The sequence below is a fragment of the Nansenia antarctica genome (genome assembly GCF_963989245.1).
Source record: "Nansenia antarctica genome assembly, chromosome: 5".
NCBI lineage: Eukaryota > Metazoa > Chordata > Actinopteri > Argentiniformes > Microstomatidae > Nansenia > Nansenia antarctica.
Genome location: NC_137690.1, coordinates 41,068,113 through 41,092,872, shown reverse-complemented (window position 1 = coordinate 41,092,872; position 24,760 = coordinate 41,068,113).

Genomic DNA, 24,760 nt, shown 5'->3' with positions numbered 1-24,760 from the left:
TGAAATAAACATCTGTGTAGCCTAATGCAATATATTGGTAAAAATGTCTACAGAATTTCAAAATCTCATCTATAAACGTTGCTGCTTGGGAGCTGGTAGCTAGCCAGACAATTGTCCAGACAATTATTCAACAACCTAAAGGGCTCTGCACACAGCGTGCGATTTCTGTTGCGCGTCAACATTCCATTTTGAAGTTTGAATGGAAGTCTATGAGCATCGCATTTCAACACACACGGCCCCGATTTTAATCGCACGGCGAAAATTCGATTCCATTCATTTTGAATGGGAAAAAGCACAAATTTGACAGTGCGACAAAACTCGCACGCCGTGTGCTTTGTCCCATTCAAAATGAATGGAATCGAATTTTCGCCGTGCGATTAAAATCGGGGCCGTGTGTGTTGAAATGCGATGTTCTCATAGACTTCCATTCAAACTTCAAAATGGAATGTTGACGCGCAACAGAAATCGCACGCTGTGTGCATTGGCCTTAACACTCAATGTTACAGTAATAGAATCCTGGATGAATGTAAATACGTGTAATTTATGTAGGTTATAACATTAGTCTACTTACCAGTTACAACAACGTGAATTTTGGGAAAGTGGGATGCTGACTGTATGAACTTGCCGAACATGTGCCGCGGACGGGCAGGAGTAGGGAGTCCTCAGTTTACGTCAGGTGCGGAGTGATTTGCGGAGTGATTTGCGGAGGGATTTGCGGAGTGAGTTTACTAAACTGTGCGCACAGTTTATGAATCTGAGGCCACAGTTTACTAAACTGTGCGCACAGTTTATGAATCTGAGGCCACAGTTTACTAAACTGTGCGCACAGTTTATGAATCTGAGGCCACAGTTTACTAAACTGTGCGCACAGTTTACTCTTTTTTTTTCTTCTCTCCTAGGTGACCCCAGGGGGGCTCCGTAGTATCTTTGCAGACTTCCGCTGCACAAAAACTTGAAAATGAAACCGGTTGTAACGTTATCCGTCATGTTATCCATGGTTACTTCCGTAAACAGTGCGCTGCGCGTGACGTCCTGACGTCATTGTTATTGTCCTCCTTGAGCATCAAGACCTGCCATGTGAACGAAGCCGTAGGGATATGGTTGGGATATGGGATATAATAATAAATAATAATGCTTTTTATTTGTATTGCATTTTTCATTCAAAATAATCTGAGTGCTACAGAGTTAAAAAAGAAAAGAAAAAGAAAAACAGCCTAAAAACATAGTAAAAAAGCACAAAAGAAATCACAAGAATGGACACAGGTTTAGCAGCCAAAGGCCTTTTTGATGTGTAGAATGGGGGTTATGTGCTCGTATTTGCGGACTCATCAGGATCCTGGCAGCGCTGTTCTGGCGGTATTGCAGCTTCTGTATGCTCTTGCCAGGAATCCCGATGAAGAGTGCGTTGCAGTAATCCAGCCTTGTGTTTTAGTAAATATAGTGGGTGTGTGGCCCACCTGTGAGAGGTGTGTGTGTGTGTGTGTGCCTGTGAGAGGTGTGTGTACCAGTGAGAGGTGTGTGTGTGTGTGTGTGTGTGTGTGTGTGTGTGTGTGTGTCATATCTCAGTATAGGCTATGCAAATACATTTGAACCTTTACACTTTTGAGTGCAAGTAAGTGTGTGAGTTGATTCTGTTATTTATGCTATTATATCTAGTATTGTGTTGAAGCAATGAAAATGAATCAAGAAATTGGTAGAGTAGGCTAACTTACATTATCATTGTTCTATATGCAACAGAACAGATCACCTAGCATTGCTAATGAAAAGATTCAACGAATGCGAGTCTAATACCAATACTTGCTCAATAGGTCTTAAATTATATTAAAACTGGTCTTAAAAGGGTCTTAAATATAACTTGTTGAAACCTGCAGGAACCTGCATAATTACTTTGAGAACAGGTTGCTTACATTAATTATGCGGGTGTTAAGTTCAGGGCCATCGCTACTTACACGTGCATCATTGTTAGACCACTGTTAATGCTAGAGCTATCCATCTACCACTGCTATGCTTTGTTATCAGGCAAAAACAAATGTGTCACCTTTTTGGACCATCACCAGTTTGCACCCCTGAGTTAATTTCAAGTGTGTTATTTGCATTTGGAATCTGTTGCTGTCAACTCTCAATATGAGGTCCAAAGAGCTTCACTATCAGTGAAGCAAGCCATCATTAGGCTGAAAAATCTAAACAAACACATCAGAGAAATAGCAAAAACATTAGGTGTGGCCAAATGAAATGTTTGGTACATTTTTTAAAAGAAAGAACGCGCTGGTCTGAGCGCAGCAACACCAAAAGACCCGGAAGACCACGGAAAACAACTGTGGTGGGTGACAGAAGAATTCTTTCCCTGGTAAAGAAAAACCCCTTCACAACAGTTGGCCAGATCAAGAACACTCCAGGAGGTCGGCGTATCTGTGTCAAAGTCAACAATCAAGAGAAGACTTCACCAGGGTGAATACAGAGGGTTCACCACAAGACCATTGGTGAGCCTCAAAAACAGGAAGACCAGATTAGAGTTTGCCAAAAAACATCTTAAAAAAACCTATACAGTTCTGGAACAACATCCTATGGACAGATGAGACAAAGATCAACTTGTACCAGAATGATGGGAAGAGAAGAGTATGGAGAAAGAAAGGAACTGCTCATGATCCAAAGCATACCACCTCATCAGTGAAGCATGGTGGTGGTAGTGTTATGGCGTGGGCATGTATGGCTGCCAATGGAACTGGTTCCCTTGTATTTATTGATGATGTGACCGCTGACAAAAGCAGCAGGATGAATTCTTAAGTGTTTTGGGCAATATTATCTGCTCATAGTCAGCCAAATGCTTCAGAACTCATTGGACGGGGCTTCACAGTGCAGATGGACAATGACCCGAAGCATACTGCGAAAGCAACCGAAGAGTTTTTTAAGGCAAAGAAGTGGAATGTTATGCAATGGCCAAGTCAATCACCTGACCTGAATCCAATTGAGCATGCATTTCACTTGCTCAAGACAAAACTGAAGGGAAAATGCCCCAAGAACAAGCAGGAACTGAAGACAGTTGCAGTAGAGGCCTGGCAGAGCATCACCAGGGACGAAACCCAGCGTCTGGTGATGTCTATGGGTTCCAGACTTCAGGCTGTCATTGACTGCAAAGGATTTGCAACCATGTATTAAAAGTGACAATGATTTGATTTATGATTGTTAGTTTGTCCAATTACTTTTGGGGCACATGTAGAAACTGTTGTAATTCCTACACTGTTCACCTGATTTGGATGTAGATACCCTCAAATTAAAGCTGAAAGTCTGCACTTAAAGCACACCTTGATTGTTTCATTTCAAGTCTGTTGTGGTGGTGTGCAGAGACAAAATTACTCTGTCAGTGTCCAAATATATATGGACCTACCTGTATATAATATGTACTGTCACTGGACATTTATCCATGAAATTCCATGGGTTCAAGTTGTTCGTTCAATTAAACTCTTATTATGAGAATACATGTATGTATGTATTTGAAAGGGTTACAGATTTGGTAACAATTTGTATATGTATGTAATAATTGATGTACAAGATAATGAGGAAATGAGGCTAGAGCCTACAAAGTATGCCTTTTACAGTGATAAGTAATTTTGTACATTTATTTATTATTTTTTTAACCTTTATTTATACAGGTAAAAAACACATTGAGCCCCAAGGGCTCATTTTCAAGTGTGACCTGGGGCCCATTCCACTAAGGTCGATTATCTTCTAAGCCTCGATAAAGTTCTAAGCCTCGATAATGTTAGCTTGCGTTCGGTTCCATCAATGTGGCTCAAATAATTCGCTGCTTGGTTGAGCTCCTTCTGAGTCATATATAATTAGCCTGGTCGCGACCAGGCTAAAACACTGGCTAAAGTAAGACGCGCGTCAAAAAAGGCTCACAGGCGGAAACTACATCCCGAACGACAGTTCCTCTTTTAGGAAATATTAGTTCCCACTTCACACGAGATAGATAGATGGATAGGTTGACTGTGTGATAGATAGATAATTTGATATTTTGAAAGTGTGATCGATCGATAGATAGTTTGATTGTGTGATAGATAACTTGATATTTTGAAAGTGTGATAGATAGATCGATAGATCAATAAATAAAAGAGTGTAAAAAAAAAAGTCTTTGTTTCAACTTGCATTGCTGTCATCACATCGGTCTGGCTGGCGCAGTGGTAAAGGCAGATAACTAGAGTTCCAAAGGTTGCGTGTTCGAGACTTGACTAAGTGATTGACCTACGCATTTAATCGGTCAGCAATTTATTGCCAAACCATTTCCCTCGCCTTGTTAATTGCGGCAGTATTGCACTATTTTACATCTTATTTTTCCGTCTTCATAAAAATCAATAATTCGGAATGCTGCGCAAATGTAGTACCCCTGCAGAGTGGAGTATCTTCATTTCGACAGATCGACTCTTCAGGGCTCTTTATGTCTGCGTGCATGCGCCCATATCGAAGATTTGTAAGCCGGTGTTCTGTGAACACTCATAACACAAGCCTGATCCTCGTTCGAGGAATCACCTGAGGCTTGAATTCCAATCCCGAGTTGCCTGATCGCCGCATTTATTTCAATCGCCGATATACTGAGCCACCTTTAGTGGAACGGCCCCCTGTTCACAGGCATACAACATCCACCACAAACAAATACAATAACAAACCTGGGGGCCGTTCCACTATAGGTGGCTTAGTATATCGGCGATTGAAATAAATCAGGCAACGTTTAACAGGTTATGGGCCCAGAGTGCTACCATGGCGAGACAATCGGAAAGAAGTTTGCGTCTGGTCTCGACTAGCATTTGATGGAGATGAGGAAAGGTACGAACTGTGGGAAACAAAGTTCATGGGCCATCTCCGGCTACAGAAACTGAAAGACACTCTCAAAACAGACCTTCCCTTAACAGCTTCGGCTCAGGAGTTGAGAGAAGATGAGGAGAAAAATGCAGAGATTTACGCAGAGCTCATTCAGTTTCTAGTAGTGTTGTTCCGATACCGATACTAGTATCGTCATGGCCACCGATACGCACAAAAATGCTGGTATCGGTATCGGCGAGTACTAACAAATAATAACACCCGATACCAAACTCTTGTTCAAACGCAGCACGTTGCGTTTTTCTCAGCTTGTCTGCTATAGTAGCCTGACACGGCCTTCCTAACACAGACATGCCCAGACATGCCCAGGCATGCTCCTCTGCTGGAACGCTATTGGCCCAGAGCAGCTGCTCTCAACCAATGGCGTGGCAGCTTTTCACTATCGCGGAAAAACAAACACGCATGCTGAAAAACAAACACGCCCTGAGTACCAACCAGTGGGCTTTACTTGAAAAAGTAAACATCGTCCTGGCTCCATTCGAGGAGATTACGAAACAAATCAGCTTTAGCACCTCCATCGCGTCTGAAGTCATCCCCACGGTGGTGGTACTGAAGCGACTGTTGACCCGAGAGACCGAGGAGGACAGCGGGATAAAAACAATGAAAGCAACCCTACTAGCGGCTGTCGACAAAAGGTTCCAGACCGTCGAGGAGGAGCCCCACTACTACTACGACTGTTTTATATCTTAAAGTTATTTTGTTTGTAAATGTTCACTTGCTGTTGCACTACTACTACGACTGTTTTATATCTTAAAGTTATTTTGTTTGTAATTGTTTACTTGCTGTTGCACTACTACTACGACTGTTTTATATCTTAAAGTTATTTTGTTTGTAAATGTTCACTTGCTGTTGCACTACTACTACTACGACTGTTTTATATCTTAAATGGCTATTGCACTGATTGGCATCTGTGAGAGCCACATTTCAGGTTTTATAAGGGGTTGATTTTCTTGTCACCATACCAGGTAGACAATAAAAAAAAGTTCTATAGCATTCACTCTCTGTTGGTATTTTTTCCTGTTTTACAAAGGTTTTGAGCAGTGCCAGACTAAGTGTTAGCAATAATTTTACATCGAGGTGAGTATGCGGCTCAAAAAACATGTTTTTTTGTTTTGTTTTTTCAAACGCCGTGGTATCGGATCGGTACTCGGTATCGGCAAGTACTGCACGGTCAGGTATCGGTATCGGTATCGGGATCAACAAATGGTATCGGAACAACACTAGTTTCTAGATGACAAAAGTTTGTCGCTCATAATGCGAGACGCACCAGATGACGGACGAAAAGCCCTAGAGATATAGCGCAATTATTATGCGGGTTCAGGGAAGCCAAGGGTTATAAGTCTCTATACAGAGTTGACCACACTGCAAAAGTCTAACAGTGAAACAGTGACCGACTATATCATTCGTGCAGAAAGGGCAATAACTGCACTGAGGAATGCAGATGAGACTTTGAGTGATAGCCTACTTGTGGCTATGGTATTGAAAGGACTGCCCGAGTCATTTAAACCCTTTGCGATACATGTCACACAGTGACGAGACCATGCCTTTTTCTGAGTTTAAAACTAAGCTCAGGAGTTTTGAGGACACGGAGAAAATGCGCGTAACGGCGTCGGAGGACAATGTTATGCGAGCCCAAGCCCTGTCTGACCGGGGTGCCCAGAACGCCCAAAGCGCACGTAGCCAGAGCGCACAGCGAACAGACATTGTGTGCTACAAATGTGGCCAAAAGGGACATATCAAAAGGACCTGTTGACGCAAGGTGTGGTGTAACCACTGTAGGAGCTCCACACATCAAGGAGCCGCCTGCAAAAGGAGACCAGACCAGGACGACGCGCGAGGGGTGTCCGACCAAGTGAGTGGTCATGACAACACTTACGCGTTTCTGGCTAAATACAAGCCAGGACGCAGTGTTACGAGGGGCCTGATGGTGGACACCGGTGCGACTGCGCATATTATCACCGACCTGGCCAGGTTCAAGGTGTTCGATGACGGTTTCCAGGCCGAGACGCACTGCGTGGAGCTGGCGGACGGCACGAGGAGCAAAGGGGTCGCAGAGCGCAGAGGAGATGCGGAGGTGTGCTTGATGGACAGCCGAGGGAGGCGACTGACTACAACGCTGCGAGGGGCGCTGTACATTCCCTCATTCCCCCAGGACATCTTCTCTGTGAGAGCAGCCACAGACACTGGGGCAACTGTGATCTTCAGAACAGGAGAAGACATCCTACAGCACAGAGACGGTACTGCATTTCACATCCATGAGCATAATAGACTATATTATTTGCCCACAGTGGATGACCAATGTGATCAAAGTAAGAGCTGTTTTGATCTAAAGACATGGCATGACATTCTAGGACATTGTAATTTTGAGGATGTTCTGAAACTCCAGAATGTTGTTGATGGTATGTCAATTAAGGGGAAAATTGATAAGTCTAACCTGAACTGTGAAGTGTGCACTCGGGGAAAGTTTGTACAGAGCTTCAACAGGAAGCCTGATAGAAGGGCCAAAAATGCTCTAGAGTTGGTGCACACAGACCTAGCGGGTCCAATTGACCCAGTGTCCATAGATGGACAGATTTGCACTTTCGTTCACAGATGACTATACTAGTACTGTGTTTTCTACTTTCTTAAGCACAAGAGTGATACTGTACAGGCGACAGAGCAGTTCATAGCTGACACCGCCCCGTATGGAAGGATCAGACGTATCAGGTCAGATAATGGTACTGAATTTACAGGGAAAGAGTACCAAGGGCTACTGAGAAGAAATGGTATCAGACATGAGACATCATCTCCATATTCGCCACATCAGAATGGCACTGCAGAACGCCAGTTTAGGACTCTCTTTGACATGGCTCGATGCATGTTATTAGAGAGCAAGCTACCCAAGGTGTTATGGCCTTATGCAGTACAGACTGTGAGGTTAATTTCCTTTGTTGGTTATGGATCAAAGAATCAATTCTGAGTTTAAGATGATTTATTTAAACAAAGCACAGGTATACAAGATATGAGAGCTGGATTCTGGTCTGCTGGTCAGCTGGGGTGAATCAGAGAGCGATCTGCCCCTGTGCTCTCCCCTTTATGTCCCGTATGCAAATATCTACAACAATGATCCTATCACCTTCACTGTATAGATGGTTGAGGTGTGAAAAGTAGGAGACCCCAATATGATGTCACCTGGCCTAAAGTCATTCCAGGTTACATAGCCTTTATTTATGTGTACATAGCCTTTATTTATGTAAACCAGCTCCTTACCTTCTTGTGATTTTATTCTTTTTCTAAAAGTTTTTTTTTTTCCCTTTCCTAACACCAGGGGAGCCACCCCTCCTAAATTTCGTTGTTTGGTACCTGTACTGTAGCAATGACAATAAAGTCCATTCATTCATTCATTCATTCATTCATTCAAAGGCTAGGGCAGATTCACAGGAAGTCATTCCTCAGATGACCATATAAGGACAGTCATTTCCTGAGGCAGTGTCCTGAGCATAAGGTCGTCATAAAACCCCCATCTTCAGTAGAACAGGCCCACACCACATACATGTGCAATCAAGTAAAAATATACTACATATTAATAAACGACCACAAAACAAAAACAAAAACACAAAAGCCCACATACTGCAGCTAAGAAACCAAAAAACACAAACAACAACAGACAGAAAAACTACACCAACACACAAGAAACATAATAACACAGACCAACCCAGCACCAGTACCAGCAACCAAAAATATCATATAAACCAAATACAAAACAATCAACTACAAAAAAGAATCCTAAAAATAACAATACAAATTAATCTAAACACAGTACATCATACATATTTCAACACAAAAACTTCCAACGACCGACGTCTTCTTTGTTCTTGAATCTTCAGGGTCAGAGGTTACTAGCACTTGAACCCAGTTGGAGAACAACCTTTAGCGCTGTCTCAGATTGATAACCTTTCCATAGTCAGGAGCTTTTTCTTCGTTGGGCTAGGAACAGAACTTCTTTCCTATCTTTGCATAACCACCACATCACTTCTCAACTGACATCAATCACATACGATATAGAAATAAACAAACAATACACAAATAATCACATTCAGTTATCATAACACAAAATTCCCCAACAGTAAGCACAGGACAAAGAGATAGCATGAATGCATAGATCTTCACCTCAGATGAGGACTAGTCTTCTGAAAAGTTCATCAACGTGGACTGAGTGACTGATTTTCCAAAAACAGTCAATGAGGCCCTGTCTCCTAAGAAAGTCAAAAATCATGTCTGCTATAATAGGTGCTCCTATCTTAGCAAAATAAGTTTCCCATGCTCCTAAGACCGTTTCCAGCCATGCTATCATCTGCTGTCCATTCCCGTCGTTCCCTTTGATCTGCTGCTTCACTACCCTATGCGTAGTCTTTAATCTCTTCCTAACTGGTCGTCTGTCAGTGTCATTCAGGTTCAGGCAGTTGTCTGGTCCCCTCCCACGCTGATCAAGGTCTGGGGAGTCGCCCTCAGCATTATCTGAAGCATGATGCAGGCACACACCAGCATCCCCAGTAGCACAGGTGTCCAGGCTTTGGACACTCCCAGGCTGGACCTCCAGACTGTCAACACTCTCTGCTTCGTTGGTTTCTGGTTCATTGGCATCTGGACAGCTTTCCACTGTCACCTTGGTTTCAGGCATTGCCGGTAATGTCACTGGCTGTAACTCTGGCATTGCCACTGGCAATTCCACTGGCATTGCCACTGGCTCTGGCAACACCACAGCATCTCGTCGTAGCTCCTCCTTCTCAGGTTCTCTGGGAACCTCGGCACCTGTTGGCACAACATCCTGCCTACTCTGTACATCCACCCCCCTGTCCACCACCCGTGGCCCAATTGGGGTAGGGATATGCCCAGACACCACTGGTGTATCCACTCTGATGTTGTTTCTCCAACAGACCCCACATCGACCTATAGCATGGTCAATCTGTTCCATTAAATGGACTCCAAAACCCATATTCCTTGGTGATCTTGCGTCTTACCTCCCCCCTAGCCACATGTGCTATCCCATGAGCTTCCCGTATTAACATGCCTAATAAATCTGAGGGTGCTACAACCAACCCCTCATGATTCCTCCATAGACCTGTGTCATCCTGACTTGCCCCCCTTGCTAGCCAAACGTTCTTGTCTAACGTAGTTGCTCTACTCTGTAACATCAATAAATCCTCAAGTGTGACCATGCCCTGTAATTGCACTTCATGTGCGACCAGAAGAACTTTACCTGCCTTGTCTGCTCCTGTAATGGCTTTGGCTGCATCATCTGCAGCCCTGTTACCCTGTGTGACATGGAATGGAATGGAATGGAATGGACTTTATTTGTCATTGCTACAGTACAGGTACCAAACAACGAAATTTAGGAGGGGTGGCTCCCCTGGTGTTTAGGAAAGGAAAAAGAAAACACATTTTAGAAAGAGCATAGATGCATAAAATCACAAGAAGGTAAGGAGCTGGTTTACATCAATAAAGGCTATGTACACAATCCACTGTACTATACTGCACAGATAGTCAACTAGGGTTGTCATATTGCACAAAAAGTATTTTTTCACATTATTTTAAAGTGTCACAGTTTGCAGGCTTGAAAATGTACATGTTTGTGCCTCAGCACTAGCTGCCATACAATCCGTCCGGAGTCCGGACTGTCCTGGGCCCAGAACTTAGGCCTTTTCTGTGTTCAGGGCCTTGACGGCCCTGTGGTAGAAGCTGTTCTTCAGTCTGTTTGTCTTAGCGGCCGGGGTCCTGTACCTCCTGTTCGAGGGCAGCTTGACAAAGCGTTCGTGCCCAGGGTGGGTCGGGTCCTTGGAGATCTTGGAGGCCCTCCTGAGACAGCGTGTTTTGTACAGCTCCTCCAGAGAGGGGAGGGGGGCGCCGGTGATCTTCTGTGCTGTTCTCACGACTCTCTGTAGCTCGTTTCTCTCCGCTGTTGTGCAGCTGTGGAACCAGTTGGAGATGCCGAAGGTGAGGATGCTCTCCACTGCGCCGTGGTAGAAGGCCACCAGTATCTCCTGCTTGTTGTGTTGTTTCCTGAGGCATCTCAGGGTGTATAGCCGCTGTTGTGCCCTCTTGATGGTGCCTTTAGTGTTGTCCTTCCAGGCCAGGTCATCCCGCATGTTGTGTCCCAGGAATCGGAGGGTTGAGACTATCTCCACGCTCTCTCCGTCGATGAGCAGGGGCTGGATCTCAGACTTTTTCCTCCTGAAGTCTACGATGAATTCCTGGGTCTTTGACTTGTTTAGCAGCAGGTTGTTAACCTTGCACAGCTTGCTCAATTGCTCTACCTCATCCCTGTACGACATGTGATGAATCAGAGCTGTGTGCGGCACACTTCACTATGGCTAATTCCTTTGGCTTCATCATGGCCTGTAACAGTTTCATGATTTGTGCGTGGTGCTGTATAGGCGAACCATCAGTTTTCTTAAAACCCCGCCCCTTCCATACAGCTCCATTAAAATGACAAACATTATGTGCATAGGCAGAGTCGGTGTACACTGTCACTCTCCGTCCGGTTCCCAAGTTGCATGCTTCTGTGAGGGCAATCAATTCAGCCAACGGAGCTCTGGGTCATAGACTGATGTATTGATATATTTATGAAGTCCTGCCTTCATCAATATCTCCTGCATGGTATCTAACCCTGCAATTGAAGCTAAGAGTCTCTTCAGGTCTCCTATTGCTGCTTGCGTCTCACGTCTACCTCTGTTGTCCACGGGTGGCCACCATCCTCCAGGACTGGGAGCTTTTTTATCACTTCAGACAGATCTGTATGATTCCAAGGACGATATTCTATCTTGTTACCCCGAATCAGCACTGGACAGTTCTTTAATGTATTTGATGACATTCTATGACAATCTTCCTCTTCCTCCCTTTCTCGTTGCTCCTTCAGCCGTCTGTGGTGTCTTTCTTCCTCTCTTTCCGCTTTCTCTTGGCGTTTTCTCCCACCTTTCTTTTCGGCTGTGGCTATCATCTTCCTGACCTGAGCGTTGTAGCCTCCATCTGCATTGTCGTCATCACTTGATTCTTCACTGCCATCTTCGCTGTCATCTTCCTTGTCACTCTTGTCCTCCCCTTTTCCCCTTGGCTCCTTCTTCTTCTTCTGGGAATGGTCCTCCAGTGCCTTAGCATATGGAGGGGGACTGGAGACTGGACACATGTTTGTGAATGGAATGTTCAATTTCTCCTCGAGTGTTTTGGCCAATTCATTTTTCTTTTCCGTTCCCATCTGTGCTGTTTTCTCATTCCAAGCTGATGCTATTTTCTGCCCCTCTACCTTAAATAGCTTTAAAATGGCTAATTCTAACTTGCGTTTCTCTGATCTAATCTTTCCTTTTTGATGTGCTTTATAAGTCCCAATAAGTACCTCTAAAGTTGCAATAACTTGTAAGTCAAAGGTGCCCTCTTTTGGCCAGGGTTGTTCAATGTCTGCCCAACGAATATTCCATTTCGTTGACATTTTGCTAATTACCTTAACAAGAGGATTCATTTTTTCTACTATAGCCATGGGGGATAGTGTAGACAATACACCACTATGTTCACTAATATCTTTTAACATCTTACTTGAATCTGTCCCCATTTTAAGTTGATTGATTTCTAATGCTCAATATGCTGAAAATATACTATATGGGATAAGGTGTACTTTTCTTACAACCCACCTTCCTTATTGCCTTGTTTGCTATAAAAATGCTAGTCCAATTTAACTGTATAACTGTCCACACAGAACCCTACAACTCAGGATAACAGATTTGCCTCTTGTGTATGTCAGTGTAGTATTAACTTAAATCTAATCTCTGTGTAAGTACTTTATACTTAAATGTTTTTCCTAATTGTTTATGAATATATGTCACTTAATTACTCATTCAATACTAATTACAGTTCTGGTCAACTTAAGTATTAAACTACAAAGGCTGGTCAACACCATTATTAAATCACAAAGGCTGGTCAACACCTAAGTATTCACTGATTTACAAAAAACCCTTCTACTGCTTAATTATCAATACAAACTATTCTGCTATTCCTAATCAAAAGCTGTGGAAATGACCTAACTGAAATAAAAGATGTAAATTACAAATATTAATTACAACCTGTAGAATAAATAATAATAATAATAATAATTTATTACATTTATATAGCGCTTTTCCAAGGCTCAAAGACGCTGACAATATATGATACACATGGGGACACACAAAAACAACAAGTAACAACAACAAGTAACATGGAACACAGAGTCAGCGAACGGGGAGGGGTGGTGTAGAGTCCGGTGTTGATGTTGCTGGGAGCCTCGATGGATGTGGCGGCGGCAGCGGAGAATGCCTGCCTTGGTGGCAGCAGCAGCAGTGAGGCGATGGTTGTGGTTCAGTGAGTGTAGGTGAGACGAGAGAAGGGCAGGGGGAGGTGGGGGGCAGGTGAGATGGCCGGGAGTCCAGGGCAAAACGACAGGCGGTGCCGCCGTTGCCGTTGTCGTCAGTATTGCCAGCCTGGGACCGAACCCGCGCGGCCGGCCAGCCTAGCCGTGCCATGCCAGCGACCAAATCGCGCAGCAGTGAGTGAAGGCTGGGAAGGACCGACACTCACCTGCGGAGATGGCAACCCCCGAGCCGGGGAGGGAGCGGTGGCTACCTCCCGGGACGAGGGTAGTAGCACGGCACGGCCAGGCCAGCGATGTCTGAGAGCGGCACGCAAATCAACTGTTAAGTGAAAGGAATGAATGATTAGTTAGAATTATTCATTATACAATCATATACATTGATTTAATACCTGTGAATGATTATTCAGAATGGTTTTTCATTAGATTGTCACAGACATTTGATCAAACCTGTGGAATCAATTTTGCTGTTATATCAAACAAAAGAATGATCTGAATTATTATTTTAACCAATTAGTAATTAAACAAGTAGTGTAATATTCAACAGTCATTTACAAACATCAATCTATGAATGTAAAGGATTATCTCATCAACATTCTGAGCAAGCACAGTCACAGAGCCGTTTTATTGGGGTGTAATAAATATCCTGCTGTGACACTGCTGTGACTCTGTTCACGGAGAGCAGCCCTGTCTAGGCTCACACACAAGTTGCCTCTATGCTTTGAATCTAACCTAAAGACAATCTATTATTTTATTTTTAACAAACACACTTAAACTTTCGTGATTCAGCGATCACAACTTTAGCACAGGGAGGGGTTGAAATGAAAAGTATGGGTATTCACTTAGAATCAGTGCGCTTCACGCTCTCTCTGTGTGGAATGCGCCTTCAATGCGCATGCGCGAGTCTCTGTGTATACTGCGTGTAAACTCCTCTGTTTCTAGTCTATGAATGTTTAACCATATCTTTAAACTATTTTTTTAAAAACGATGATCAATTCACTATATCTCTATCTTTATAAATACTACAATCTATGTGAATGGATTTATCTTTATCTGTAAGAGATGAGTAATGTCTATGTTTGAATCAATGCGTGTATATGTGTACGAGCACGGACGCTCGTGTGTGTGAACGCGCGTATATTTGAAAATGGAGAGGAGAGAATGGCTTTACTCAATCACTTTCAACACGACTTTGCTTTCTTCAATAATGTTATTTTCCACGACACAACAATTTCAAGATTATCTTTCAATCCAGTTAAACTATTAGTTACCAAATTAAATCTCATTCAAATATTCTACAATGCATCACTTTTTCCACGTTCTCTTCATAGAGATTTTAAAGGCCTCTTTGTCCGCGTGTCTGCGCGCGTGTCTTTTCTCAAGGAACAATGGATTCTGAGACACTGTTCTGAAGAATTGATTTCTTACCTATCTACTTCAAAAAATACTCTTTCTTACAAAACGGACTTCACAGTCCGTTTACACTTTATCAAATCAGGAATTCTTATTCCATTAACACAATAATCAGACTCTTTTCTGATCCAACACACTTACAATCAATAATATACCAGTCCACTTCAAAATGCCTTTATCAGTTTGTTTCTGGCAGTCTACACTATTTCATATAGACACTATTAGAGTCCGTCTTCCTCTAATACCGAATTTTACACACACACACACGATATTCCATAATATTAATACCATACAAATCACATTTCTTTACCATCAAATCACTATATTTACAAAAACGGATTTCGTAATCCGGCTCTCACCACCAGCTATTTTAAGACTATGAAAGATTTGTTTCCTTTTCCAACAAGTTAACTTTACACAAGATTATTTTGAATATAACTTTCACAGTCAACTTTGCACACACTTCTACCGCTGGCCAAGCGGACGACAACGCGGATTGGGATTAGTCCCTTGAGACTTACCTCGTTGCTGAATTGAAGAGATGCAAAATGACGGTGAATAGATGGTTATGTCTGTTTCTCCTGGCTGGCTCGCCACTTATGAGGTTAATTTCCTTTGTTGGTTATGGATCAAAGAATCAATTCTGAGTTTAAGACGATTTATTTAAACAAAGCACAGGTATACAAGATATGAGAGCTGGATTCTGGTCTGCTGGTCAGCTGGGGTGAATCAGAGAGTGATCTGCCCCTGTGCTCTCCCCTTTATGTCCTTTCGTATGCAAATGTGTGGTGGCCTGGGAAAACCCTTCACATGGTGGCATTTTGACATTTTCATTTGTTTATATTTCCATAAATGAGAAGTTCTCAGCTATTCATAACTGGTTGAATGACTGAGATAGCCCTTTATTTTAAAAAGTTATGAGCATTTTAATGTATCATGTCAAAAAAAGTGAAAGGTAAGAAATGCTGCCCCCATGCTGCCCCCGACTCCTTTCTCCTCCGGGTCGGGGGAGGAGCCTATGCAGATCGGCCGGTCTCGTTTGTCTGCTTGTGATGCAAAGCAAACTACCCACCACAAAAACATAAAAATAAGTACTTTCTCTTTTGTTTTCTTAAAATGTTTATTCACCATAATGTAGTATGGAGTTCAAAGTACTAGAATACCACATAATATCAAAATCACCAAAATCGCGATTTCCATCTATTTTTGCTCTTTGCCACAAACGAACGCCAGCGACATCCGACGGGTTTTCCCAGGCCACCACACAAATATCTACAACAATGATCCTATCACCTTCACTGTATAGATGGTTGAGGTGTGAAAAGTAGGAGACCCCAATATGATGTCACCTGGCCTAAAGTCATTCCAGGTTAAAGGCTAGGGCAGATTCACAGGAAGTCATTCCTCAGATGACCATATAAGGACAGTCATTTCCTGAGGCAGTGTCCTGAGCATATGGCCGTCATAAAACCCCCATCTTCAGTAGAACAGGCCCACACCACATACATGTGCAATCAAGTAAAAATATACTACAACTGCATCTGTAGTGAGAAATAGGTGTTTTAACAATCGCACAAAACAGACACCTTACATGATGCTGACAGGGAGACGTCCCAATATGTCTAGGATGCAGAAGTTTGGAACGGTGTGTTATGCCTACAAACAGGATACGAAAAAGCTAGACCCAAGGAGTGAGAAGGGCTTCTTTGTAGGGCATGACAAGAAAAGCCCAGCTTACCTGGTTTTCTATCCTGACAGTGGAAAGGTGAGGAAGCACAGACTGGTCAGATTTATGCCAAAGATGATGGGTGAGCAGCAGACACAGACTGAGATATCAATAGATGATGAGGACTGTGATGTGCCACAAAGGGCCAGCACGACTAAGCAAAAGGACGTGAGTCCAAAGACTGCTCAAGAGCATATTCCTGTGACCAGGCCCGAACAGGTGCAGACTAGGGAGAAACAGGAGTCTCCACGCTATCCTCCCAGGGAGAGGAAGAGACCAGATTATTTTGGGGACCGTGTATACAGTATGAAGTAGGAAGTCAGGACCTGGCACAGGTAAACATTGATTACTGCTACAAAATGTTGTGTAACGTACCTTTGACCTACAGTGATGCAGTGAAGTCACCCAAGTCTAGAGAATGGGTCAGTGCTATGGACGACGAAATGCAATCATTGAGAGAGAATGGTACGTTTACTTTGACTAACTTACCCCAGGGCAAAGTTGCAGTGGGGGGTAGATGGGTGTATACAATCAAGAAAAATGCAGATGGTTCAGAAAAATACAAAGCACGATATGTTGCAAAAGGCTGCAGTCAGAGAAGGGGTGTTGACTATGAAGAGGCCTTTTCTCCCACAGCCGATTTAACCAGTGTTCGAGTGTTGATGCAAAAAGCAGCACAGGAGAATTTGATTTTACATCAAATGTCAAAACTGCCTATCTTCATGCACCGATAGATTGTGAGATATACATGGAACAGCCAGAGGGTTATGAGCAGACATCTGGCACAGAGACAGTGGTGTGTAAACTAGAGAAGTCACTGTATGGTCTAAAACAGTCTGGCCGAAATTGGAACCATTTATTACATGACTATCTAATGGTGAATGAGTTTGTGCAAAACCCTGCAGATCATTGTGTATATACTAAAGAAACGGAACATGAGAAAGTGATCATGATTATATGGGTCGATGATTTGGTTATTGCTGCCAGTAACGAGAATGCACTGAATGTTGTAAAAGAGATGCTCTCAAAGAAATTTCAGATGAAAGATATGGGAAAATTGACACATTTCCTGGGAATCGATTTTGAACAGTGTGATGGATGTGTAACAATGTCACAAAAGCAGTGTGTAAAGAACATGCTAGAGAGGTTTGACATACAGAACTGTAAACCCAGATCGACGCCTTGTGAGCAGACACTCAATTACACTGAAGGGGCAGGATTAATTAGTGATGTCACTCGGTACAGAGAGGTGGTCGGTAGCCTCATCTACCTGACTATGTGTACTAGGCCAGATCTTTGTTTCATAGTGAGTAAACTGTCCCAGTATTTTACCAAACCAACCGAGGAGCATTGGGCCACTGCCAAACAGGTATTGAGGTTCTTAAAGGGCACCAGTGATAAAGTGTTGTGTTACAAAAGGTGTAACTCTGATTTGAGATTACAGGCTTTCAGTGATGCTGACTGGGCAGCAGATGTCACAGACCGTCGTAGCACAACAGGTTACTGTGTTAGTCTACATGAGAATGGTCCATTGGTCTCATGGAAGACCAAAAAGCAACCAACGGTGGCGTTGTCCACATGTGAGGCGGAGTACATGGCATTAGCTGCAACCACCCAAGAGTGTTTACACCTGACTCAACTGTTGACACATATGGATGCATGTAAGTATGCACCACCCATTGTCCATGAGGACAATCAGGGAACGATTGCATTAGCTAAGAACCCAGTCCGCAGACAAAGATGCAAACACATAGATATAAAGTACCATTTCATCAGGTCTACAGTACAGAATGGACAGATCTTTGCAATATTGTCCCACAGATCAAATGGTGGCTGATGTGTTTACCAAACCAGTAACTAAGGACAAATTGGTTAGGTTCACAAAGGTTATGTTTGGGAGAGAAACCACATCAGTGTGAGAGTGTTATAAGAGAATACCAGTGAAAAACTGAAGACTGTTTGTAAATGAATGAATGGACTTTATTGTCATTGCTACAGTACAGGTACCAAACAACGAAATTTAGGAGGGGTGGCTCCCCTGGTGTTAGGAAAGGGAAAAAAAAAAAACTTTAAAAAAAAGAATCACAAGAAGGGAAGGAGCTGGTTTACATAAATAAAGGCTATGTACACTATCCACTGTACTATACTGTACAGATAGACGACTAGGGTTGTCATATTGCACAATAGTATTGTTTCACGTTATTTAAAGTGTCACAGTTTGCAGGCTTGAAATGTACATGTTTGTGCCTCAGCACTACACCTGATTTTTTCAGTCCAGCAGCTGCCATACAAACCGTCCAGACTGTCCAGGGCCCAGAACTTAGGTCTTTGCTGTGTTCAGGGCCTGGACGGCCCTGTGGTAGAAGCTGTTCTTTAGTCTGTTTGTCTTAGCGGCCAGGGTCCTGAACCGCCTTTTCGAGGGCAGCCTGGTAAAGTGTTCGTACCCAGGGTGGGTCGGGTCCCTGGAGATCTTGGAGGCCTTCCTGAGACAGGCGTGTGTTGTACAGCTCTTCCAGAGAGGGGAGGGGGGCGCCGGTGATCTTCTGTGCTGTTCTCACGACTCTCTGTAGCGCATTTCTCTCCGCTGTTGTGCAGCTGGAGAACCAGTTGCAGATGCCGTAGGTGAGGATGCTCTCCACTGCGCCGCGGTAGAAGGTCACCAGTATCTCCTGCTTGCTGTGTTCCTTCCTGAGGACTCTCAGGGTGTATAGCCGCTGTTGTGCCCTCTTGATGGTGCCTTTTGTGTTGTCCTTCCAGGTCAGGTCATCCCGCATGTGCATCCCCAGGAATCGGAGGGTTGAGACTCTCTCCACGCTCTCTCCGTCGATGAGCAGGGGCTGGATCTCGGACTTTTTCCTCCTGAAGTCTACGATGATTTCCTGGGTCTTTGACTTGTTCAGCAGCAGGTTGTTAACCTTGCACAGCTTGCTCAGTTGCTCTACCTCATCCCTGTACGCCGCCTCGTCCCCCCCCCGAGATGCATCCCACCACGGTGGTGTCGTCTGCAAACTTTACGATGGAGTTGCTGGGGTGGACGGGGGTGAAGTCGTAGGTGTAGAGGTTGTAGAGGATGGGGCTTAGCACGCAGCCCTGGGGGGACCCAGTGCTGAGTCTGAGGGCTGTGGAGGTGTGGGGGCCCACCCGCACCCTCTGGGGGCGGTCGGTCAGGAAGTCCTTGATCCACGCACATATAGAGTGTGATAGACCCAGGTCTAGTAGTTTGGTCACATAAATGATGATGATGATGTATATTCTTGTTTCACAGGAGAGGAACAATATCAGTGCCAGCTTTTGTTTGTTTGATTGATGGAATGACAGCCCCAAAGAGTGTTATGGAAATTGTAGGCTACTGATTGTTACTGATTTGTTTATTTTTCTCTCCATCTTAGGCCCTGTCCACACCTATAAGTTTTTTTGATAAACGTGGATTTTTATATTCGTTTTGGGGGGTTCGTCCAGACGCAAACGAGTTTTTGCCCTCTGAAAATGAAGATGTTTAAAAACGCCTGCCAGAGTGAAGATGTTTAAAAACGCTGTATATTCGCCGTATATTTTTGACGTGTGGACGAGATAGACAGAGCTTTTTGTATTCGTCACGTCATCATGCGCGTAGATTTCTATGATCATGCGCACTGCAGCTGTTTGCTGTTCCCTCCAACGTCATATCCTGGCACCAGTAACTACTATGTTTACAACAGGCAACGGTGTTCGAGGCTACACAAGCGAGGAAAATGGATGTGAACAAAGTGCTTCTAGTTCTTTCACTGTTAACTGGACTTTTAACCTGTTTACAGATAAATGCACAGTTAATGATCGAGAACATTGAGAGACAGAGGCGTCTGATTGGCCAGCGGGGCTATGGGGATAATATTATATCGCCGACTACTGGTGTGGAATGCTCAATGACAGCGTTTATATTGCGTTCATGCGTATGCATGTGGACACAGACATTGTTTATAAACATGCTGGTGTGGACGGTAATATTTTTATATACGAAAAACGTTTATCAAAAAAAACGTATAGGTGTGGACAGGGCCTCAGATTGGTCAGGTGAGAGCAAGTGGGGGTGTTGACATGAGTGTGCTCTCCAGTCATCCCTATCCCAGTGTGAGTGGGGCATAATTGATTGATTGACACCAGCTGTGTGACATCAATGATTGAGCCAGCTGATCCTATATACCTGTATGTGACCATTCCCACAATAAAAGTTGCTTCCTTGATAACATGAACCCTGTCTGACAGCGTATGATTCCTCCGTTCAGTGTGTAGTCCGATCGTTATGGTTTTAGCCAATACGCAATAACCAACGTTTAACACTAAAACTAGTCTAAAACAGTCTAAGATAATCAAAAACTTTCCGTCAATATAGTCTAAAACTAGTCTAAGATAATCTAAAACTAAACTAAAACTACAAAACCTAAAACTTGACAGCTAAAGAGCTAGGGACAGGGAGGGGTCAGTAATGGGCAAAAGGGAGGGTCAACTTAATTGCAAGAACAAATCATGGACTCGCACTGTATGTCTCTCAGCAAGAGCTTGAAACTGGAAAGAGGGATCAGATGAGACAGTTTCAGACTCTGCTGTAAAGAATTCCAAGAGGAAGGGGCTGCAAATGAGAACGCCCTTTTGCCTTTCATGGTCCGGACCAAGGGGATGGAGTATGTGATGATGGCCTGTGTGCGAAGGCCGTAGACAGATTGCTTGCGTGATAGGTGGTTAGAAAGGTAGGAGGGGAGTAGACCAAGGATGGATTTGTAAATGAAAATATACCAGTGAAGGGTTCGGCGGATAGAGAGAGATGACCAGTTAACCAGAGAATATAGCACACAGTGATGCATAAGGGGTTTACAGCCTGTTATAGACCTTAACGCGCCATGGTAAACTGCATCCAGATGTTGGAGAGGTAGCAGAGGCATTCATGTACAAGACATCACCGTAGTCCAAGAGAGGCAGAAAGGTGGCAGCAACCAGACGTTTTCTTGCAGCAGCTGAGAAACAATACTTGTTTCTAAAGAAAAAGCTTAGCTTCAATTTTAGTTTCTTTAGAAGGTTGTCTATGTGCAGTTGAAAAGAGAGGCTGTCGTCCAGTTGAATGCCAAGGTATTTGTAGTTTGGCACAAGCTCAATAGGTGAACCCTGACATGATACAATGTCAGGAAGAGCACTTGGCACCCGCTTGTTATTGGAAAAATGCATGACTTTGGTCTTCAACACCAGTCTGAGCTGAAACAGCTGGGACTGAAGGGCATCAAAAGCAGTCTGCAAAGCCTCGAAGGCACGGTTGATAGAGGATGCAAAGCAATACAAGATTGTGACATCCGCATACAAATGAACAGCAGCATTAGAGATTAATCCTATTTCATTGATATAAATGGTGAAGAGAGTTGGCCCTAAGACCGAACCCTGTGGCACCCCATTGGAAACAGTGAGCAAGTTGGATGAGAGATCACCAAACTGCACAGACTGTTTCCGTTGTGACAGGTAGTTGGTGAACCAGCCAACAGCATGAGGGGACAGCCCAATATCAGAGAGGCGCTGGCATAAGATGGCATGATCGATGGTGTCAAAGGCTTTAGACAAGTCGATAAAAAGTGCAGCACAGTGATTCTTCTTATCCAAAGCCTCAGTAATATCATTAACCACTTTGACAGCAGCAGACACTGTGCTGTGCTGCTTCCTAAAGCCAGACTGAAGGGGCGATAGGATGTTGTGTGAATCTAGGAAGTCCTTGATCTGATCGTTAATTAGTCGCTCAAGGACCTTGGCTAGGACAGAAAGCTTTGAAATTGGTCTGTAGTTGTTCAAACATTTTGGGTCACCCCCCTTCAGAAGTGGGAGCACAAAAGCGGTTTTCCAGACCTCTGGCATCACATTGTTAGAAATCGATAAATTGAAAATGTGTGATACAGGTTCTGCAATGAAATCTGCAGCAAGGCGCAGAAAGAGAGGAGGAAGATTGTCAGGACCTGCCGATTTCCTAGGGTCTAGCTCTCTTAAGGCTTTCCAGACATCACTAACAGAGAAGGGGGAGAACGAGAAAGAGTGGTGCCCAGGGAGACTACCAGAGGTTTTCGTGAAAGGAGGAGGAGGGGGACCAGAAGGAGGGGAGTTGGCTCCTGACAAGGAATCAAACAGTAAACCGGAGGCTATAAAGTGTTTGTTGAAACAGTTAAGCATCTCAGATTTATCGAACACTGGTACTGAGTTGTCGATAATTTGGGAAGGTAGCTCAGCAGGACCGGAGTTGGCTGAGAGGGACTTAACACTAGAACAGCCATGGGATCGCCATTCATTCCACCGCAATCAGGTGTGAAACAGCACCAGCAGATTTTAACATGGAGAAGAGTGTACTGACGGACAAGGATCGCTGGAGGGCGATGTCACACAAGGCCGTCTGCCAGGCTCTTGACACCTTTTTCCCAGATCTAGTGAAGACAGACAGGAAATGCCACCAGTATATCATGTATTGATAATGTATTATTTCACTGCCTCAGAAGTCTACTTTTTACTTGGAAGAATTGACGTGAACATTGCAAGTAAATAAAAATGTTACTTGAATTATCTGTCTCTCTGTCTGTGTTCGTTTGTAGTAGAAATATCACATCTGATATATCTATGTAAAGACATTTCACTGCAACATGAACACACTATATTTTCACTTTTCACAACAGCTATTTTCATTTCATTTATAATGTGCAGTAAACAAACAAAATAATTTATACTCTCTGCAATTGGCTACTATACAATGGTGCCAAAATCAACTATCCAAATATGACGGGGTGACACAGACGGGGTGAATTGTATGAATGAAAGTCACGTCCTACACCACTGAAATAAACAAGAATAACTAGTTTCTAAAGAGAATGGATCATGCGAGGGGGAGCGTAATCTTATTCATGATGATTGCTTGCCGATCAGCAAACAAAGCATTCTACCATCCCCCCCTCACCTCCCACCAGAAAGGCTGTAGGCTACTCAACTCTCTCTGTTGTGCGGAGCAAAGTAATTGAAGTAGCCTACATTTGATTATGTAATCATCAACTAATATTATATAACGAACAGATATTTATAATAGGCCTACAGTATATAATGTATTATTATTTTTTCTGAGCAGTCCCACTCATAATTTTTCATTTTATTGGACAGATCTAGTGAAGACAGACAGGAAAAGCCACCAGTATATAATGTATTGATAATGTATTATTTCACTGCCTCAGAAAGTCTACTTTTTACTTGGAAGAATTGACGTGAACATTGCAAGTAAATAAAAATGTTACTTGAATTATCTGTCTCTCTGTCTGTGTTCGTTTGTAGTAGAAATATCACATCTGATATATCTATGTAAAGACATTTCACTGCAACATGAACACACTATATTTTCACTTTTCACAACAGCTATTTTCATTTCATTTATAATGTGCAGTAAACAAACAAAATAATGTATACTCTCTGCAATTGGCTACTATACAATGGTGCCAACATCAACTATCCAAATATGACGGGGTGACACAGACGGGGTGAATTGTATGAATGAAAGTCACGTCCTACACCACTGAAATAAACAAGAATAACTAGTTTCTAAAGAGAATGGATCATGCGAGGGGGAGCGTAATCTTATTCATGATGATTGCTTGCCGATCAGCAAACAAAGCATTCTACCATCCCCCCCTCACCTCCCACCAGAAAGGCTGTAGGCTACTCAACTCTCTCTGTTGTGCGGAGCAAAGTAATTGAAGTAGCCTACATTTGATTATGTAATCATCAACTAATATTATATAACGAACGGATATTTATAATAGGCCTACAGTATATAATGTATTATTATTTTTTCTGAGCAGTCCCACTCATAATTTTTCATTTTATTGGACAGATCTAGTGAAGACAGACAGGAAAAGCCACCAGTATATCATGTATTGATAATGTATTATTTCACTGCCTCAGAAAGTCTACTTTTTACTTGGAAGAATTGACGTGAACATTGCAAGTAAATAAAAATGTTACTTGAATTATCTGTCTCTCTGTCTGTGTTCGTTTGTAGTAGAAATATCACATCTGATATATCTATGTAAAGACATTTCACTGCAACATGAACACACTATATTTTCACTTTTCACAACAGCTATTTTCATTTCATTTATAATGTGCAGTAAACAAACAAAATAATGTATACTCTCTGCAATTGGCTACTATACAATGGTGCCAAAATCAACTATCCAAATATGAATCTGCGTATATCTATGTACAACCTTGTTGTAGCCTATTATTATCATGGTCGACATGAGAATTGTTGGCTACTTCATATCACAACTGAACATTTATATATATAGCCTATAGCATTATTTGAAAATTGACAGCGCTGTACAGGCATAATCATC